The sequence below is a fragment of the Chiloscyllium punctatum genome, chromosome 2 (genome assembly GCF_047496795.1).
Source record: "Chiloscyllium punctatum isolate Juve2018m chromosome 2, sChiPun1.3, whole genome shotgun sequence".
Taxonomy (NCBI): Eukaryota; Metazoa; Chordata; class Chondrichthyes; order Orectolobiformes; family Hemiscylliidae; genus Chiloscyllium; species Chiloscyllium punctatum.
In genome coordinates this window covers 83003134-83009231 of record NC_092740.1, presented here as the reverse complement: position 1 = coordinate 83009231, position 6098 = coordinate 83003134, and positions in this window count along the sequence as shown.

The following is a 6098-nucleotide window of genomic DNA, read 5'->3' as shown; positions in this document are numbered from 1 at the left end:
CCTTATTCTTCTAAACACCAGCACAGTCATTTCTAGTCTAGTCTGTCCATGTTTCTTCATAAGACAACCTGCCTATTCCAGATGTCAGCAAACTTTCTTTGAACTGCATCCAAATGCATTTATGGCCTTACTTTAGTAAAGAGACCAATATTGTACACAAATATTCCAGTTGTGGTCCCACCAATGCAGTGTATCACTGAAGAATAACATCTGAAGTTGTGTTAAATTCCTATTACATACTAACTTTTTCTGATTTGGATATGCCGGTGTTGGACTGGGGTGTACAAAGTTAAAAATCACACAACACCAGGTTATAGTCCAACAGGTTTAATTGGAAGCACACTAGCTTTCGGAGCGACGCTCCTCCATCAGGTGATAGTGGAGGGCTCGATCATAACACAAAATTTATAGCAAAAATTTACAGTGTGATGTAACTGAAATTATACATTGAAAAATCGATTGTCTGTTACGACTGCTGGACTATAACCTGGTGTTGTGTGATTTTTAACTTTGAACTTTTTCTGATTCATTTACTTTACATTACAGAGATTTGCAATGTAGCACCGCTTAGATAAACTAACCAAAGGGGGTGAAAATTAAGCTTGGGTACATGCAATAAAACAAGGGATAGAGGCCAGGCAGGACTGCAAAAGACAAATGTGGAAAATTAAGTTTAGAGAATGGAAAGAAGGGACAGATACAAACAAAACATGAATATACCAGCAGCTGAGACCAGATTCAAGAAAGAAAAGAACAAAAGATTTTTATCTGAATGCACCTCGCAAATATTGAGGTGAATAAATATATTCTAACAGCCATCACAGAAACATGGCTGCAGGATGACAGGAATTGAGTTCCGGATATTCAGCATAACAGGTTCAAAGATAAACTTAGTTGAGGAGATCTAAATATAGAATCAGTTTGGGTGCTGAGAAATAGTAGTGAAAAATGAAGTTCATCGGTCTTAACACCACAAGAAATAGTAACAGGGTTAGGCAATTCAGCCCATCGAGCTTGCCCCACCATTCAAAAGGATCATGGCTGATATGATATTCCTCACATCCATTTTCCTTCTCTTTCCCTGTAACCCTTAATTTCCTAACTGATAAAGAACATACCTATCTCAGCCTTAGATATACACAAGGAATCTGCCCCCACAGTTCTCTGTGGCAAGCGGTTCCAAGAATTCTCAACCCACAGAAGTAATTCCTCATCCTGATCTTAAATTGGCATTCCTCAATTCTGAGACTATTAACTCTGGTCCTACACTCTCCTAAGAGGAGAAACATCCTCTCAGCATTTCTCCCATCAAGCCCTTATGTTTCTATATGTTTCAAAGAGATCACCGCTCATTCCTCTAAACTCCAGTGAGCAGAATCCCAAACTGTTTAACCTTTGGTCATAAAATAATCCCACCTAGTGAACATTCTCTGAACTGCCTTCAATAAAATTATATATTTCCTTAGATAAGGGGAGCAAAACCACACTCAGTACTCCAGACATGGGCTCACTAGCACCTTGTACAGTAAGACTTCCTTACTCATATACTCCAACCCCCTTGAAATAAGTGCCAACATTTCATCAACCTGATTACCTGCTGCACCTGTGTTTCATGTGCAAGTATCCCCAAACTCCTTTGTTTTGCAGCTTAATGCATTTTTTTCTCCAATTAAATATAATTGTTTAAGTAAATAGGAGAAAAGTTGGCAAATGAAGTAAAATGTGGGGAAAATGTGAAAGTTGAACAATCAATATCTATCTGTAAACTGCTTGTACCCCTCTCACAACCTGCCTTTCCACCTATTTTACTGTCGTCTGCAAATTTGGCGACAGTCCATTCATTTCCTTCCTCCAAGTCATTAATATATATTGTGAACAGTTGCACTCCCAGACTGATCCCTATAGAACCCTATTAGTTACCAACCTGAGGAAGACCCTTTATCCTCACTTGCTATTTCCTTCTGATAGCCAATTCTTTTTCCATGCTAATATACTACCCGCAGCACAATGGGCTGTTAGGGTACAATGTTGAATGCCTTCTGGATGTCCAAATACAACATATCTCCTGGTTCCCCTCTATCCATTCTGATTGACACTTGCTCAAAAAACTCTAATAAATTTACATATTTTCTTTCCCCATGGTGACTGTTTACACTTTGAGTTTCCAAATGTTCTGCGATTACTTCATTAATAATTGATTCCAATATTTTTCCAACAATTGATGTTGGGCTAATTAGCTTCACTTTTTGCCTCCCTTTTATAGGATAATGCTGTCTCTTTAGCAGTTTTCCAATCTACTGATGCTTCTTCAGAATGCAACAACTTTTGGAAAATTACAAACAACACACCAACTATCTCTGCTGTTACCTCTTTTATGATCCTAGGTTGTACGCCATCAGAGAGCGGATTTATCTGCCTTTAGCCACATTGGGTTGTCAAATACAATTTCTCTAGTGATGGTGATGGAACTTAATTCCACCAACATATTCTTTGGTTTTAATGGAATGTTCAAAGTATTTTCCACTATAAAGTCTGATGCAAAATATGTCTAACTTCTGTCTTTTCCTTGTTCTGCAAAACACCACTTTTGGAACACTGCTTTCAATTCTGGTCTCTCAGGTTTATGGAAGACCTTCTGATCTTTTCCAGCAATTTCTGTTTTTCTTTCTGACTTCCAGGATCCACAGTTCTTTCAGGTCTTTACTTTTTCCTCTAGTGATGATTGTTGTATTTATTTCCACTCTTCCTTTGTCCCCTTGATTATTTAGTGATTTTGGGATGCTGTCAGTATCTTCTATTATCAGATAACGCTCAGTATTTATTCATGTTTGTGGCTGTTCACCACCTAGTGATTTAATTAAGGACAGAAAGGGTAACTAGGGAGAGAATAGAGTCCCTCAAAAATCAGCAAGGTGGTCTTTGTGTGGAGTTGCAGAAAATGGGGGAGATACTAAGTGAGTATGTTGCATCAGTATTTACTGTGCAAAAGATATAGAGATGGGGTGGAGAACCTGCAGCCTTCTAGGCCATTAGGTGTGGCCTTTTGAATGAATCTAAGTTTTGCAGAACAAATCTTTTATTTTTTATTAATTTTTTTCATCCTTTTTAATATTAAAATAATAATGAATGTATTTAAAATACCAGAGTGTTAACATTTTTTTCTTTTTTTAAAAAAAAGTTAGTACATAGTAATTAGATTTTTATAAAATAATTGAAGTTTCTTAGATGCAGCCTTATTAGATTACAACAAACATAATGTGCTTTCCAACATGAAAAGGTTCCCCACCTCTGATATAGACTGTAGGGAAATAGATGTGACATCTTGCAAAATGTCCATATTAGAGAGGAGGAAGTACTGGATGTCTTGAAATGGGTAAAAGGTGGATAAATCCCCAGGACCTGATCAGGTGTACCCGAGAACTCTGTGGGAAGATAGAGAAGTGATTGTTGGGTCTATTGCTGAGATATTTATATCATTGATAGTCGCAGGTGAGGTGCCAGAAGACTAGAGGTTGGCTAACGTGGTGCCACTGTTTAAGAACTGGCTCAAAGGCAGAAGACAGAGGGTGGTGATGGAGGGTTGTTTTTCAGACTGGAGGCCAGTGACCAGTGGAGTGCCGAGTGCCACAAGGATCGGTGCTATGTCCTCTCTACCTTTTGTCATTTACATAAACGATTTGGATAAGAGCATAAGAGGTACAGTTAGTAAGTTTGCAGATGACATCAAAATTGGAGGTGTAGTGGACAACGAGGGTTACCTCAGATTACAACAGGATCTCGACAGATGGAACAATGGAGGGAACCAGAGGTGACAGATGGAGTTTAATTCAGATAAATGAGAGGTGGTGCATTTTGGGAAAACAAATCTTAACAGAACTTACCATGTGTATAAGGCCCTAGGGAGTGCTGCTGAACAAAGAGACCTTGGAGTGCAGATTCATAGCTCTTTGAAAGTGGAGACGCAGATAGATAGGATAGTGAAGAAGGCGTTTGCTATGCTTTCCTTTATTGGTCAGAGAATTGAGTACAGGAGTTGGGAGGTCATGTTGCTGCTATACAGGACATTGGTTAGGCCACTGTTGGAATATTGCGTGCAATTCTGGTCTTCTTCCTATCCGAAAGATGTTGTGAAACTTGTAAATCTTTTCCGAACCCTTTCAAGGATGGTGCCAGGGTTGGAGGATTTGAGCTATAGGGAGAGGCTGAACAGGCTGGAGCTATTTTCCCTGGAGCATTGGAGGCTGAGGGGTGACCTTATAGAGGTTTACAAAATTATTTTTTTAGATTAGATTACTTAGAGTGGAAACAGGCCCTTCGGCCCAAAAAATCCACACCGACCCTCTGAAGAGCAACCCACCCAGACCCAGTCCCCTATATTTACCCCTTCACCTAACACTATTGGCCATGCTAAATTGCCCATTCACCTAACCTGCACATTTTTGGACTGTGGGAGGAAACGCATGCAGACAATGGGAGAATGTGCAAACTCCACACAGCCAATTGCCTGAGGCAGGAATTGAACCCAGGTCTATGGCACTGTGATGCAGCAGTGCTAACCACTGTGCCACTGTGCCATCCATGAGGGGCATGGAAAGGGTAAATAGGCAAAGTCTTTTCCCCGAGGTCAGGAGTCCAGAACGAGAGGGCATAGGTTTAGGGTGAGAGGGGAAAGATATAAAAGAGACCGACGGGGCAACTTTTTCACACAGAATGGCAAGTGTATGGAATGATCTGCCAGAGGAAGTGGTGGAGGCTGGTACAATTGCAGCATTTAAGAGGCATTTGGATGGGTATATAAATAGGAAAGGTTTGGAGGGATATGGGCCAGGTGCTGGCAGGGGGAACTAGACTGGGTTGGGATATCTGGTCGGCATGGAAGGGTCTGTTTCCATGCTGTATGTCTCTATGACTCTAAGGAGGTTGTGAAACTTGACAAGAGTTCAGAAAAAAAGAGTTACAAGGAGATTGCCAGGGTTGGAGGCTTTGAGCTATTGAGAGAGAGGCTGAATAGACTGGGACTATTTGCCTTGAAGCATCAGAGAGTGAGGGGGAACCTTATAGAAGTTTTTAAAATCTTGAGGGACATGGATACAGTAAACTGCCAAGGTCTTTTCCCTAGGGTAAGGGAATCCAAAACTAGGAGGGCATAAGTTTAAAAGTGAGAGGGGAAAGATTTAAAAAGGGACCTAAGGGGCAACTTTTTCCACAGAGGGTGGTGCATGTATGGAATGAGCAGTCAGAGGAAGTGGAGGCACTCGGTCCAGAGAAGAAAGCCCCTGCTTATTAAGCCTCTCCCTATAGCTCTCACACTACAAACCTGGCATCATCCTTGTCAATCTTTTCTAAATCCTTTCAAGTTTCACAACATCCTTCCTCCAGGAAGGAGACCAGAATTGCACAGAATATTCCAAGGTGCCTAACCAATGTCGTGTACAGTCAAAATATGACCTTCCAATTCCTATACTGAATGGTCTGACCAATAAAGGAAAACATAGCAAACGTCTTCTTCATTATCCTATATTAGAGAGAGATGGGCCAAATGCTGGAAATGGGACTAGATTAATTTAGGACATCTGGTCAGTATGGACAAGTTGGACTGTAAGGCCGGTTTCCTTGCTGTTCAACTTTATGACTCTATAACTTTTCCCAGATTCATTTTCGAAGGGGCCAACATTTACTTTTACTGCTCTCTTCTCTTTCATAGAAAATTAAATTAGCTCCTATTTTCAGTTTTTGTATTTCTCACTAATTTGCCTTTGTTGTTTATTTTCTCGATCTTCATTTTCTTCGAGTCATCCTTTGCTGGATTCTGAATTAATCCTAGTCTTTGGGGCTATCACTGACTTTGGCCTCCTTATATGGTTGTTACTTTAATTTAATACTCTCCTTAAACCAACTGTGGCTAATCAAGGAAGTTCTCTCTTTCTTGGAATCTTTCCTCCTCGTTGGGTTGTATTTTTGCTGAGTCACAAATTACCTCCTTAAACGTCTACCATTGCTTGCTCAGTCTTTCCTGTTAATCTGTCTGCCCAGTTCACAATAGCTAACTCGATCCTCAATTTACTGTAATTCCCTTTAAGTTAAACACTTGTTTCTGA